Consider the following 16850-nt stretch of genomic DNA (forward strand, 5'->3'; position numbering starts at 1 on the left):
GTCTCATCTGACAGACATTTCTTCAGATTCGACACGTGAAAAACGTTGTGAACTGCACCGAGTTCTGCTGGTAAGTTCAGTTTATAGGCCACTTTGCCTATTCTTTCAATGATTTCGAACGGTCCAACATACCGCGGATTGAGCTTGCCTCGTTTACCAAAACGAACCACACCCTTCCAGGGTGAGACTTTTAGTAGCACTCGATCCCCAACTTGGAACTCGAGTGGTTTTCTGCGTTTATCAGCGTAGCTTTTCTGACGGTCGCGAGCTGCCGCCATGCGTTGTCGTATCTGTGCTATTCGTTCAGTAGCATCAACTACCATTTCTGGACCTGTGATCTGACTATCCCCCACCTCTGCCCAACAGAGAGGTGACCGGCATTTACGTCCGTACAATGCCTCGAATGGAGCGGCCTGAATGCTGGTGTGGTAACTGTTATTGTACGAAAACTCCACTAACGGAAGATGTTTTTCCCAGCTGTTGCCGAAATCGATAACACACGCCCGAAGCATGTCTTCTAGAGTCTGGATTGTCACACCCCCAAAATCCACCTGCGGAGTATCACCGCTTGGGAGCGTGACTGACCAGGATCAAGCCACCAATCATATAGAACATTGTATAAAGTAAAAGTAATTGCAATATAACCAAACCAAATCCATATGAATGGTGTTCCAAAACATAAGTAAGTTATCGTTGTTTAGCGGAAGCGTATAATCAAAACCCATCGTAATATAGTATCAAATGTTATAAGTGTTTAAAGAAACAATCACGATCCAAGCCCACAACGACCAGCTCCTCCATGTGCAAGCTCCATATACCTAACGACCTGCAAGGCATGTAACAGAGTGATCAACAAACTAGTTGAGCGAGTTCACAGTAAGTAAATGCGTAACAGTAAATAACGGGTGGCTCTACAGGGCCAATAGTAAGTTATACAGGTGGGGGCTTCCCATGTTATGTGACCACTAGACTATTCGTATTATCCCTGTTCTTCGTCCGAGAACAGTAGCGCGTATGGGGTGTACGTAGGTTCTACGTACGTATCCTTCACAACCGAGGATAGGAGACGCGGGGGTGTACGTGGGTTTCACGTACGTATCCTTCACAACCGAGGATAGGAGTAAGTAATGCGTACACGTAGGTTTTACGTGCGTGCCTGACATCCGAGGCAGTAATGGCATATGACCACGTAGGTGTTATCCAACCTACGGAACCGTCCTGACATCCGAGGACCATGATAGGTGATAGTCTAGGAAAAGCATATATACGTTCTTAGTCAATGATAACCTTTAACCCATTCCCACGACCCGGGAATCCCATGCCTTAGTAGGAGTGTGAACTCACCTTGGTTTGCTCGGTATGCTAGGTTATGCACTCACAAGTAATTAATCAAGTCCTATTGTATGCACGTATAACAAATCAGTTCATGTTCACAATGATACGCATGCAATTTAATGTTCACATAACAGTCAGTTTGCATATCGGCACAACACGTATTATTTCACATTAAATCATCAGCTAGTGTGCACGAAAACAAATGTTAACGTTCATCACCAAGCATGGCATGCCAAATAAATCAAGCACATATTCCGTCATTCAAAGTATGTTCATAATCCCTAATATCTTTCGATCCAACTGTTATCTTTCGACACATTAGTGATCTTTCGACACACAGTTATCACAGTTATCATTCGGACCGAATGTTATGTTTCGAACCAATGTCATCTTTCGGTCAATGCTATCCTTCGGTTAACACTACTATGGTTCGGTCAAAGCTATCCTTCGGTCAACACTACTATGGTTCGGTCAAAGCTATCCTTCGGTCAACACTACTATGGTTCGGTCAAAGCTATCCTTCGGTCAACACTACTATGGTTCGAAGGACAAGTATCTTTCGGTTCATGTGCTATCTTTCGATAAAGATCAGTTACGTTTATTCAAAGTTTCCAAGTTTATCCGATTTTCAATTAACGCAGATTTCAAGTATTCGGTTACCTAAGAATCGATCAAACAGGGAGTTTCATATTAAATCTCATGAACCCTAATTTAACCACATGAACAATGATAACAATGATAACACTTAATCATATTATGTTCCGGTTCCATGAACAATAACAATTTCCGAATTGCATAATATCACAGCCGATCCATTAAACATCATCACCACAGATCCGATTTTTGTAATTATGGTGGCCGATCAACTAAACTATCCGGCCGATCAATCAAACAGGTTTGGCCGATTTGCTAGCCGATCAACAACAACATCTTAACAATCATGACAATTCAATCCAATTATATTTGCTAAACCTACCTTATCCGATTCATAACAACATACAAACAACATATTGCAAGACAATTGATTAATCATGAAATCAAAGCATCATAAACAACATCACACACTAACCGGAAATCTGGATTACGGAATGAAATCCTTCGAACAGGGAATGGGTCTGCTATGCCGTCACACACACACAAGGGAACTAGGGTTTTTAGAAGTAACTGCCGGTTTACATGCATTCACGTATATAAACGTATCACAGGAATGGGCCAAGCCCATTAGAAAGACTGGGCCGAAAGATGTCGAAGGATCCTATCCTTGTTCGAAGGATAGAGTCCTTGGTCGAAGGATATGTTTCGTGATCCTTCGAACCGAAAGTCGATCCTTCGAATCGAAGGTTATCTTTCGTGATCCTTCGATCTGTAAGTCATGTTTCGTGATCTAGACTAAGCGTTTTAATAATAATTCTAATATTATTTTCTACCACAGCAAGTAATCACATATAGGCAAAACGACAATACGTTTCATTAAAACACAACGCGTACAATTTCAAGTCCACAATTTCAAACAACTAAACAGTCAAAGTCAACGCGCATTTAATGCGAAAGTGAAAGTCAGAAACTCGAGTTGTCACATTATCCCCAACTTAAAAGAAATTTCGTCCCGAAATTTGGTACGCACTCACTGAGGAAGCTAGGTAAGTTACATTGTTCACTGGTTTTCCTGGGGTGTCACATCATCCCCCCGTTGATTTGGAATTTCGTCCCGAAATTCAGTAGTAGTAGCTTCAGCCTCAGAAGTGGATGCATTGGTTTTGAATAACTGGGGATACTTTTCTTTCATCTGATCTTCGCGTTCCCAGGTATACTCTGGACCACGCTGGGAGTTCCAACGAACTCGAACAAGAGGGATTCTCTTGTGCTTGAGGACCTTAACATCCCGGTCCGTGATTTCAACTGGTTCCTCGACGAACTGCAACCGCTCGTCGATAGTGAGTTCCTTAAAAGGAACTATAAGGGTCTCATCTGATAGGCATTTCTTCAGATTCGACACGTGAAATACATTGTGAACTGCACCGAGTTCAGGAGGTAGGTTTAATCTGTAGGCTACTTTGCCAATCTTTTCTATGATTTCGAAGGGTCCGACGTATCGCGGATTCAGTTTGCCCCGTTTACCAAATCGAACCACACCCTTCCAGGGTGAAACTTTCAATAAAACCCGGTCCCCGACCTCAAATTCCAATGGCTTTCTACGCTTGTCCGCGTAGGCTTTCTGACGGTCGCGTGCTGCCGCCATGCGTTGTCGTATCTGCGCAATCTTTTCTGTGGCGTCCACTACAATCTCTGGACCCGTAATTTGACTATCCCCCACCTCTGCCCAACAGAGAGGTGACCGGCATTTACGTCCGTACAATGCCTCGAATGGAGCGGCTTGAATGCTGGTATGATAGCTGTTATTGTATGAAAACTCCACTAAAGGGAGGTGCCTTTCCCAGCCGTTGCCGAAATCGATGACACACGCTCGAAGCATGTCTTCTAGAGTTTGGATAGTTCGCTCAGACTGCCCATCCGTCTGAGGATGATATGCTGTGCTCATGTCTAATCGTGAGCCGAAGGATTTGTGCATCGCTTGCCAAAGCTCTGACGTGAATCGTGCATCGCGATCCGAAATAATGGATGTGGGCACTCCGTGCCTCGAAACAACTTCCTTAAGATAGACGTCTGCGAGAGTGGAGAACTTGTCCGTTTCCTTTATAGGTAGAAAGTGTGCAGACTTGGTGAGTCGATCAACTATGACCCATATCGTATCATTCCCCCGCTGGGATCTAGGTAGGCCTGTAACAAAATCCATGGAAATTTCTTCCCATTTCCACTGAGGTATCTTAGGCTGCTGAAGTAGGCCAGCTGGTTTCTGATATTCGACCTTGACTCTCGCACAGGTCAAGCACTTTCCAACGTACGTAGCAATGTGGGCCTTCATACTAGGCCACCAATAAGTAGTACTGATATCGTGGTACATTTTATCCGACCCTGGATGTACCGAATAGCGAGACTTGTGAGCTTCGTCCATTACCAGTTCGCGTAGACCGCCATAAAGTGGGACCCAAATCCGGCCCGTTACATAGTAGGCGCCGTCTGCCTTCTGTTCCATTTGCTGTCGTGAGCCGCGTAAGGCTTCAGCCTTGACGTTTTCGGGCTTCAATGCTTCTACCTGAGCGTTTCGTATCTGTGCTGGAAGGCTAGACTGAATCGTAAGCTGTAGCGCTCGCACGCGCTTCGGTAAAGTGTCTTTCCGACTGAGGGCATCAGCCACAACATTGGCCTTGCCTGGATGATACTTGATGGCGCATTCATAGTCGTTTAGAAGTTCAACCCATCTCCGTTGACGCATATTCAAATCCTTTTGCTTAAGAATATGCTCGAGACTCCTGTGATCGGTGTAAATCGTGCACTTGGTACCGTACAGGTAGTGTCGCCATATCTTAAGCGCGAAAACAACAGCTCCCAGCTCTAAATCGTGCGTCGTGTAGTTCCGTTCATGAACCTTGAGTTGCCGCGAAGCGTAGGCAATAACTTTATCCCGCTGCATCAATACACAACCAAGCCCCTGTATCGATGCGTCACAATAAACCACGAAGTCATCCGTGCCCTCTGGCAATGAGAGAATAGGTGCGCTGCAAAGCCTATCCTTTAAGTACTGAAAAGCGGTCTCTTGCGTATTACCCCATCTGTAAACGACACCTTTCTGTGTTAACATAGTAAGTGGTTGCGCGATCTTTGAGAAGTCTTTAATAAATCGCCTGTAGTAACCCGCCAAACCCAAGAATTGGCGTATTTCTGTCGGTGTTCGCGGTGCTGGCCAGTTTCTGATCGAATCAACCTTGGATGGATCGACATGAATCCCATCCTTGTTCACCACATGGCCTAAGAAGTGGACTTCACGAAGCCAGAAGTCGCATTTTGAAAACTTCGCATACAGTTGCTCCTTTCGAAGAAGTTCCAAGATAAGGCGTAAGTGCTGCTCGTGCTCCTCCCGACTCTTGGAGTAGATCAAAATGTCGTCGATGAAAACAATGACGAACTTGTCAAGATAAGGTTTGCACACCCTGTTCATAAGATCCATGAAGACTGCAGGCGCGTTCGTAAGCCCGAATGGCATGACAAGAAACTCGTAATGACCGTAGCGAGTTCTGAAAGCGGTTTTGGAGACGTCCTCATCCCGGACTCTCAGCTGATGATACCCTGACCTTAAATCAATCTTGGAATAGTAACACGACCCTTGCAACTGGTCGAATAGGTCATCTATGCGCGGAAGAGGATAACGGTTCTTCACCGTCACCTTATTGAGTTCGCGGTAGTCGATGCACATCCTGAACGTACCGTCTTTCTTCTTCACAAATAACACTGGAGCTCCCCAAGGCGAAGAGCTTGGACGGATAAAGCCCTTTTCCAAGAGCTCTTGTAGCTGCTTCGACAGTTCTTCCAGTTCGGTTGGAGCTAAACGATACGGTGCGCGGGCTATTGGTGCTGCCCCAGGAGCTAACTCAATCTGAAACTCGACTTGACGATGAGGAGGTAAACCAGGTAAATCTTCGGGAAACACTTGAGGAAAATCACGCACAACTGGTATATCCTCCAGCTTCTTTTCCTTTGCTGACGCGTCAGTGACAAGTGCCAGAATGGCAGTATGTCCCTTTCGTAAACATTTCTGCGCCTTTAAGAAAGAGATGATGCCAACCACAGCACCACTCTTGTCACCTTGTACTTCGAGAGGTTCTTGGCTGGAGCGAGGAATACGAATAACTTTTTCTTTGCATAAGATCTCCGCGTGATGTTGGGATAACCAATCCATACCGATGACGACGTCGAAACTACCCAAAACTATGGGTATGAGATCAATCGAGAAAGTCTGACCCGCTAGAACAATACTACAACCCTTGACTACCTGTGCGGCTTCTACACTTTTACCATTGGCTAGTTCTACGACGTGTTTGGTGTCTAGGGGTGTTGGTGTACGTTTTAATAGTTTACTCATTTTCAATGACATATAGCTTGTATCAGCACCCGAATCAAATAAGACAGTAACATAAATATCGTCGAGAAGAAACTTACCCATAACCACATTGGGATCATTCACTGCGTCACCCCGACCTAGCACAAAAGCACGACCCCGAGCTTCGTTGCCATTGTTGTTGTTGTTTCCCCCGTTATTGTTGTTATTGTTCCCGTTGCCCTGATTGTTGTTGTTGTTCTGGTTCCTGTTCAACTGAGGGCAATGCCTCTTGAAGTGACCCTCTGCACCGCAATGAAAACACCCTTTGTTACCCTGCTGCTGATTCTGCTGTGCTGGTAGCTGCTGCTGGTTCTGGTTCGCAGGTCGAGCGCTTCTACAATCTTTGGCCTCATGACCCATCTTGAGGCATCTTTGACAACGAACCTTATTACACTGGCCACTGTGATGCTTGTTGCAGGTGTTACACTTTGGAAGATTTCCTCGATACCCTCCCTGTCTGTGGCTGCCTGAGGAGTGCTGACTTAGACTCTGGTAACTGTCTGTCTTTCGCTGTTGAGCTTGCGACTGCACTGAAGCTGATCCCTTGCTAGAATCCCCATCCCATTTTCTCTTACTTTCACTGGGAGTAGCAAGTGTAGTAGAAGCAGTAGCGGTAGCAGTAGCACTGATATGCTTAGGCAGTTTATTCTGATCCACTGCCTGATCGGTGATGCGATGAGCGAGACGCTGGATTTCCTGGATGTTGTTGAGGTTAGCCGAGGTAACGTGGCTCTGTATTTCTGGTGCCAAACCTTTGAGATACAACTCAATACGCTTGTATGGAGGGTCCACCATAGTTGGACATAACACAGCCAACTCATTTGATCTCTTGGTGTAAGCTTCGATTTCCGAACCAACCATTTTCAAGTTATACAACTCGTCCTCCAACTTGTGAATGTCTTCTCTAGTGCAGTATTCCCTCTTGATCAGTTCTTTGAAATCATTCCAGGGTGTGGCGTTAGCAGCTGCCAACCCTAAGATCTGCACTTGTGCGTTCCACCAAGTGAGCGCAATCCCTTCAAGTGTGCCAGTGGCGAACTTCACCCTGCGAGCCTCAGGGCATTCACACATTTCGAAAACCGACTCGAGCTTTTCAAACCAGTGGAGGAGTCCAACTGCTCCCTCCGTGCCACTGAACGAGCTAGGACGACAATCCATAAAATTCTTGAAGGTGCACCCAGGTTGTTGCTGAGTGGGTTGACCTATTGTGTACGAATAGGGCAAAGTTAAGTACGAGAATTAATGTAGGATCTAAAGATCCTAGTGTCTATACTGCAGGGTATACTACCTGCTTGGGCGGCTGCAACTGCCGCAGCAACGAGAGCCTCTAGCTGGGCTTGAGTCATGTTAATTCGTGCGGCCATTGATCTTCACATCAAAGGCAACATAAGTGAGAAAGGTTCGCGAATAGTGCGATGACAGAAGAGTGTAAGAACATAAGTATTCTCATGCTATGACAAGTTGTGAGCAAGGTAATGTAAGCATACTACGAGCAAAGTTCTATGCAAATTCTAGCATGTAGGCAATAAACATAAACCTTATTACCTAGGAAGTTGAGTCTTGCACGTGGAGCGAAGCGTCGTTGTGGATCGTTGAGAGCACTGTTCTGGTTATAGTCTGGTTTTAATAAAAAAAAAAATTTTCCCATATTAAAACCGAGTTCTCTATAACCCATGGCTCTGATACCAATCTGTCACACCCCCAAAATCCACCTGCGGAGTATCACCGCTTGGGAGCGTGACTGACCAGGATCAAGCCACCAATCATATAGAACATTGTATAAAGTAAAAGTAATTGCAATATAACCAAACCAAATCCATATGAATGGTGTTCCAAAACATAAGTAAGTTATCGTTGTTTAGCGGAAGCGTATAATCAAAACCCATCGTAATATAGTATCAAATGTTATAAGTGTTTAAAGAAACAATCACGATCCAAGCCCACAACGACCAGCTCCTCCATGTGCAAGCTCCATATACCTAACGACCTGCAAGGCATGTAACAGAGTGATCAACAAACTAGTTGAGCGAGTTCACAGTAAGTAAATGCGTAACAGTAAATAACGGGTGGCTCTACAGGGCCAATAGTAAGTTATACAGGTGGGGGCTTCCCATGTTATGTGACCACTAGACTATTCGTATTATCCCTGTTCTTCGTCCGAGAACAGTAGCGCGTATGGGGTGTACGTAGGTTCTACGTACGTATCCTTCACAACCGAGGATAGGAGACGCGGGGGTGTACGTGGGTTTCACGTACGTATCCTTCACAACCGAGGATAGGAGTAAGTAATGCGTACACGTAGGTTTTACGTGCGTGCCTGACATCCGAGGCAGTAATGGCATATGACCACGTAGGTGTTATCCAACCTACGGAACCGTCCTGACATCCGAGGACCATGATAGGTGATAGTCTAGGAAAAGCATATATACGTTCTTAGTCAATGATAACCTTTAACCCATTCCCACGACCCGGGAATCCCATGCCTTAGTAGGAGTGTGAACTCACCTTGGTTTGCTCGGTATGCTAGGTTATGCACTCACAAGTAATTAATCAAGTCCTATTGTATGCACGTATAACAAATCAGTTCATGTTCACAATGATACGCATGCAATTTAATGTTCACATAACAGTCAGTTTGCATATCGGCACAACACGTATTATTTCACATTAAATCATCAGCTAGTGTGCACGAAAACAAATGTTAACGTTCATCACCAAGCATGGCATGCCAAATAAATCAAGCACATATTCCGTCATTCAAAGTATGTTCATAATCCCTAATATCTTTCGATCCAACTGTTATCTTTCGACACATTAGTGATCTTTCGACACACAGTTATCACAGTTATCATTCGGACCGAATGTTATGTTTCGAACCAATGTCATCTTTCGGTCAATGCTATCCTTCGGTTAACACTACTATGGTTCGGTCAAAGCTATCCTTCGGTCAACACTACTATGGTTCGGTCAAAGCTATCCTTCGGTCAACACTACTATGGTTCGGTCAAAGCTATCCTTCGGTCAACACTACTATGGTTCGAAGGACAAGTATCTTTCGGTTCATGTGCTATCTTTCGATAAAGATCAGTTACGTTTATTCAAAGTTTCCAAGTTTATCCGATTTTCAATTAACGCAGATTTCAAGTATTCGGTTACCTAAGAATCGATCAAACAGGGAGTTTCATATTAAATCTCATGAACCCTAATTTAACCACATGAACAATGATAACAATGATAACACTTAATCATATTATGTTCCGGTTCCATGAACAATAACAATTTCCGAATTGCATAATATCACAGCCGATCCATTAAACATCATCACCACAGATCCGATTTTTGTAATTATGGTGGCCGATCAACTAAACTATCCGGCCGATCAATCAAACAGGTTTGGCCGATTTGCTAGCCGATCAACAACAACATCTTAACAATCATGACAATTCAATCCAATTATATTTGCTAAACCTACCTTATCCGATTCATAACAACATACAAACAACATATTGCAAGACAATTGATTAATCATGAAATCAAAGCATCATAAACAACATCACACACTAACCGGAAATCTGGATTACGGAATGAAATCCTTCGAACAGGGAATGGGTCTGCTATGCCGTCACACACACACAAGGGAACTAGGGTTTTTAGAAGTAACTGCCGGTTTACATGCATTCACGTATATAAACGTATCACAGGAATGGGCCAAGCCCATTAGAAAGACTGGGCCGAAAGATGTCGAAGGATCCTATCCTTGTTCGAAGGATAGAGTCCTTGGTCGAAGGATATGTTTCGTGATCCTTCGAACCGAAAGTCGATCCTTCGAATCGAAGGTTATCTTTCGTGATCCTTCGATCTGTAAGTCATGTTTCGTGATCTAGACTAAGCGTTTTAATAATAATTCTAATATTATTTTCTACCACAGCAAGTAATCACATATAGGCAAAACGACAATACGTTTCATTAAAACACAACGCGTACAATTTCAAGTCCACAATTTCAAACAACTAAACAGTCAAAGTCAACGCGCATTTAATGCGAAAGTGAAAGTCAGAAACTCGAGTTGTCACATTATCCCCAACTTAAAAGAAATTTCGTCCCGAAATTTGGTACGCACTCACTGAGGAAGCTAGGTAAGTTACATTGTTCACTGGTTTTCCTGGGGTGTCACATCATCCCCCCGTTGATTTGGAATTTCGTCCCGAAATTCAGTAGTAGTAGCTTCAGCCTCAGAAGTGGATGCATTGGTTTTGAATAACTGGGGATACTTTTCTTTCATCTGATCTTCGCGTTCCCAGGTATACTCTGGACCACGCTGGGAGTTCCAACGAACTCGAACAAGAGGGATTCTCTTGTGCTTGAGGACCTTAACATCCCGGTCCGTGATTTCAACTGGTTCCTCGACGAACTGCAACCGCTCGTCGATAGTGAGTTCCTTAAAAGGAACTATAAGGGTCTCATCTGATAGGCATTTCTTCAGATTCGACACGTGAAATACATTGTGAACTGCACCGAGTTCAGGAGGTAGGTTTAATCTGTAGGCTACTTTGCCAATCTTTTCTATGATTTCGAAGGGTCCGACGTATCGCGGATTCAGTTTGCCCCGTTTACCAAATCGAACCACACCCTTCCAGGGTGAAACTTTCAATAAAACCCGGTCCCCGACCTCAAATTCCAATGGCTTTCTACGCTTGTCCGCGTAGGCTTTCTGACGGTCGCGTGCTGCCGCCATGCGTTGTCGTATCTGCGCAATCTTTTCTGTGGCGTCCACTACAATCTCTGGACCCGTAATTTGACTATCCCCCACCTCTGCCCAACAGAGAGGTGACCGGCATTTACGTCCGTACAATGCCTCGAATGGAGCGGCTTGAATGCTGGTATGATAGCTGTTATTGTATGAAAACTCCACTAAAGGGAGGTGCCTTTCCCAGCCGTTGCCGAAATCGATGACACACGCTCGAAGCATGTCTTCTAGAGTTTGGATAGTTCGCTCAGACTGCCCATCCGTCTGAGGATGATATGCTGTGCTCATGTCTAATCGTGAGCCGAAGGATTTGTGCATCGCTTGCCAAAGCTCTGACGTGAATCGTGCATCGCGATCCGAAATAATGGATGTGGGCACTCCGTGCCTCGAAACAACTTCCTTAAGATAGACGTCTGCGAGAGTGGAGAACTTGTCCGTTTCCTTTATAGGTAGAAAGTGTGCAGACTTGGTGAGTCGATCAACTATGACCCATATCGTATCATTCCCCCGCTGGGATCTAGGTAGGCCTGTAACAAAATCCATGGAAATTTCTTCCCATTTCCACTGAGGTATCTTAGGCTGCTGAAGTAGGCCAGCTGGTTTCTGATATTCGACCTTGACTCTCGCACAGGTCAAGCACTTTCCAACGTACGTAGCAATGTGGGCCTTCATACTAGGCCACCAATAAGTAGTACTGATATCGTGGTACATTTTATCCGACCCTGGATGTACCGAATAGCGAGACTTGTGAGCTTCGTCCATTACCAGTTCGCGTAGACCGCCATAAAGTGGGACCCAAATCCGGCCCGTTACATAGTAGGCGCCGTCTGCCTTCTGTTCCATTTGCTGTCGTGAGCCGCGTAAGGCTTCAGCCTTGACGTTTTCGGGCTTCAATGCTTCTACCTGAGCGTTTCGTATCTGTGCTGGAAGGCTAGACTGAATCGTAAGCTGTAGCGCTCGCACGCGCTTCGGTAAAGTGTCTTTCCGACTGAGGGCATCAGCCACAACATTGGCCTTGCCTGGATGATACTTGATGGCGCATTCATAGTCGTTTAGAAGTTCAACCCATCTCCGTTGACGCATATTCAAATCCTTTTGCTTAAGAATATGCTCGAGACTCCTGTGATCGGTGTAAATCGTGCACTTGGTACCGTACAGGTAGTGTCGCCATATCTTAAGCGCGAAAACAACAGCTCCCAGCTCTGAAGTAAATCGTGCATCCCGATCAGAAATAATGGAGGTTGGCACTCCGTGCCTCGAAACAACTTCCTTCAAGTAGACGTCTGCTAAGGTAGAGAACTTATCCGTTTCTTTGATAGCCAAGAAATGAGCAGACTTAGTGAGTCGATCCACGATCACCCAAATAGTATCATTCCCACGCTGGGACCTAGGCAGACCAGTAACGAAATCCATGGAAATTTCTTCCCATTTCCACTGTGGTATCCTGGGTTGCTGAAGTAGGCCTGAGGGTTTCTGGTACTCCGTCTTGACTCTCGCACAAGTCAAACACTTGCCGACGTAAGTTGCTATGTGAGCCTTCATGCTAGGCCACCAGTACGTAGTTCTAAGATCGTGGTACATTTTATCCGAACCTGGATGTACCGAGTAGCGAGACTTGTGAGCTTCATCCATTACAAGTTCTCGTAAACCGCCATATAGTGGAACCCAAATACGCCCCGTTACATAGTAGACGCCGTCTTCCTTCTGTTCTAATCGTTTCCTCGAGCCACGTAAGGCTTCAGCCCTTACGTTTTCTGGTTTCAATGCTTCTACCTAAGCATCCCGTATCTGTGCAGGAAGACTAGACTGAATAGTAAGCTTCAGTGCTCGCACGCGCCTAGGTAAAGTATCTTTTCGACTGAGAGCATCAGCCACGACATTGGCTTTCCCTGGATGGTACTTGATGGCACATTCGTAATCGTTCAGCAGCTCGACCCATCGTCGTTGACGCATGTTCAATTCCTTCTGCTTGAAGATATGCTCGAGACTCCTGTGATCGGTGTAGATCGTGCACTTGGTACCGTACAGGTAGTGTCGCCATATCTTAAGCGCGAAAACAACAGCTCCCAGCTCTAAATCGTGTGTAGTATAGTTTCGTTCATGAACTTTAAGTTGCCGCGAAGCGTAGGCAATGACTTTATCCCTTTGCATCAATACACAACCAAGACCTTGAATCAACGCGTCGCAATAGACCACAAAATCGTCTGTGCCCTCTGGCAATGAGAGAATAGGTGCGCTGCAGAGCCTATCCATTAGGTATTGAAAAGTCGTTTCTTGTGTATTACCCCAACGATAGGTAACACCTTTCTATGTCAGTAGTGTAAGCGGCTGTGCGATCTTTGAGAAATCTTTGATGAACCGTCTGTAATAACCCGCCAAACCCAAGAATTGGCGTATTTCTGTTGGTGTATGCGGTGCAGGCCAGTTTCTGATCGAATCTACCTTGGATGGATCAACATGAATCCCATCCTTGTTTACCACATGGCCTAGAAAGTGGACTTCACGAAGCCAGAAGTCGCATTTTGAAAACTTGGCGTTCAGTTGTTCCTTTCGAAGAAGTTCCAAGATAAGACGTAGATGCTGCTCGTGCTCCTCCTGACTCTTGGAGTAGATCAGGATGTCGTCGATGAAAACTATCACAAACTTGTCTAGGTATGGCTTGCACACTCTGTTCATAAGATCCATGAAGACTGCCGGTGCGTTTGTTAGCCCGAATGGCATGTAGAAACTCGTAGTGGCCGTAGCGAGTTCTGAATGCTGTCTTAGAGACGTCCTCATCCCGGACTCTCAGCTGATGGTAACCTGACCTCAGGTCAATCTTGGAGTAGTAACTCGACCCTTGCAACTGGTCGAATAAGTCATCAATACGTGGCAGAGGGTAGCGGTTCTTCACTGTCACCTTGTTCAGTTCACGGTAATCTATGCACATCCTGAAAGTTCCATCTTTCTTCTTCACAAACAGTACTGGAGCTCCCCAAGGTGAAGAGCTAGGATGAATAAAACCCTTATCCAAGAGTTCTTGCAGTTGCTTAGACAGTTCTTCCAGTTCAGTTGGAGCTAAACGATACGGTGCGCGAGCTATGGGTGCTGCTCCTGGAGCTAGTTCAATCTGGAATTCGACCTGGCGATGAGGTGGTAGACCAGGTAAATCTTCAGGAAATACTTGAGGAAATTCGCGTACAACTGGGATATCCTCTATTCTTTTCTCTTTCGTTGATGCATCAGTAACTAGTGCCAAAATGGCAGTATGACCCTTTCGTAAACATTTCTGAGCCTTCATGAAAGAGATGATGCCAACCACGGCACCGCTCTTGTCGCCTTGAACTTCGAGAGGTTCTTGACCAGAACGGGGAATACGAATGATCTTTTCTTTACATAGGATCTCTGCTTGCTACTTGGATAACCAATCCATACCAATGACGATGTCGAAACTACCCAGAACTATAGGAATGAGGTCGATGGAGAAAGCTTGACCAGCGAGGATAAGATTACAACCCTGAACTATGTGTGTGGCCTCTAGATTTTTACCATTAGCTAACTCTACGACATGTTTGGTGTTTAAGGGAGTTGGTGCACGTTTTAACATTTGGCTGACTTTCAAAGACACATAATTAGTATCCGCACCCGAATCAAACAATACAGTAACATAAAAGTCGTCAAGAAGAAACTTACCCATGACTACGTTGGGATCGTTCCTGCATCACCCTGCCCCAGCACAAATGCACGACCCCTTGCGCCGTTGTTCCCATCATTGTTGTTTCCCCCATTATTGTTGTTCCCATTGCCCTGGTTGTTATTGTTGTTGTTGTTCTGGTTTTGGTTTAACTGAGGGCAGTGTCTTTTGAAGTGACCTGCAACGCCACAATGAAAACATCCTTTGTTGCCCTGTTGCTGATTCTGCGGTGGTTGGCGCTGCTGCTGATTCTAATTCGCAGGCCGCGGGCTTCTACAATCCTTGGCCTCATGACCCATCTTGAGGCACCTCTGACAGCGACCCTTGTTGCACTGGCCACTGTGGTATCTGTTACAGTTGTTACACTTTGGGAGGTTCCCTTGATAACCACCCTGCCTGTGACTGCCCAAAGATTGCTGACTAGGACTCTGATAGTTGTCAGTCTTTCGCTGCTGAACTTGGGACTGAACTGAAGCTGAACCTTTGCTGGAATCCCCCTACCATTTTCTCTTGTTATCACTGGGGGTAGCAGGAGTAGCAGAAGTGGTAACGGTAGCAGTAGCGCTGACGCGCTTAGGCAACCTGTCTTGTTCCACTGCCTGATCCGTGAGGCGATGAGCAAGGCGCTGAATATCCTGGATGTTAGCAAGGTTGGCCGATGTCACGTGGCTTTGAATTTCTGGTGCCAACCCCTTGAGATACAACTCGATGCGTCTGATAGGAGGGTCCACCATAGTTGGACACAGAATGGCCAGCTCGTTTGACCTTTTAGTATAAGCCTCAATTTCCGACCCTGTCATTTTCAAATTGAAGAACTCCACCTCTAACTTGTGGATGTCGTCTCGTGAGCAGTACTCTCGCTTAATCAGCTCTTTGAAATCATTCCAGGGAGTGGCGTTAGCAGCTGCCAATCCCAAAAGTTGGACTTGCGCATTCCACCAAGTTAGCGCAAACCCTTCTAAAGTACCAGTGGCGTATTTCACCCTGCGAGCCTCAGGGCATTCACACATCTCAAACACTGACTCGAGCTTTTCGAACCAATGGAGGAGTCCCACTGCTCCCTCCGTGCCACTGAACGTGCTTGGACGACAGTCCATGAAATTCTTAAAAGTGCAAACAGGTTGCTGAGCGGGTTGACCTAATGTAAGAATAGGACAAGGTTAAACACAAGAGTTGGTTTAGGAATGTAGGATCTAAAACTCCTAGTATGAGTTACGACTGCAGGGTATACCTCCTGCGTTTGCAGCTGCAAGTGCCGCAGCAACTTGTTCGTTGATAAGAGCCGTCAACTGGGCTTGAGTCAAGTTAACACGTCTGGCCATTGATCTTCACATCAAAGGCAACATAAGTGAGAAAGGTTCGCGAATAGTGCGATGACAGAAGATGTAAGCACACAAGTGTTCTCAAGCAATAACAAATAGTGAGCAATGTAATCTAAGCATACCACGAGCAAAGTTCTATGTAATTCTAGCATGTAGGCAATAAACATAAACCTTATTACCTAGGATGTTGAGTCTTGCACGTGGAGCGAGGCGTCGTTGTGGATCGTTGAGCACTGTACTGGTTATAGTCTGGTTTTAATAAAAACTTTTTCCCCATATTAAAACCGAGTTCTCTATAACCAATTGCTCTAATACCAATCTGTCACACCCCCAAAATCCACCTGCGGAGTATCACCGCTTGGGAGCGTGACTGACCAGGATCAAGCCACTAATCATATAGAACAATGTAAATAGTAAAAGTAATTGTATTAAAACCAAACCAATCCATATGAAAGGTGTTCCAAAACATATGTATAATAACAAAGTTTAGCGGAAGCAATTGAGTAAAAGCCCAATGTAAATAAAGTATGTAAAGTCATAGTGTTTAATCAAAGCATCACGATCCTTGTCCACAACGACCGCGCCTCCCCATATAAGCTCCATGTATACCTAACGACCTGCAAGGCATGTAACAGAGAGTCAACAACTAGTTGAGCGAGTTCACAGAAAGTAAGTGCGTAATAGTAAGTTCGTTTGTAACATGTGGCTCTACTGGGCCGATAGTATGTTCTATTGGTGGGGGCTTCCCATGTTGCATATACACTAGACTATTTGTAA

Source organism: Helianthus annuus, chromosome 13, assembly GCF_002127325.2.
Source record: "Helianthus annuus cultivar XRQ/B chromosome 13, HanXRQr2.0-SUNRISE, whole genome shotgun sequence".
Classification (NCBI taxonomy): domain Eukaryota; kingdom Viridiplantae; phylum Streptophyta; class Magnoliopsida; order Asterales; family Asteraceae; genus Helianthus; species Helianthus annuus.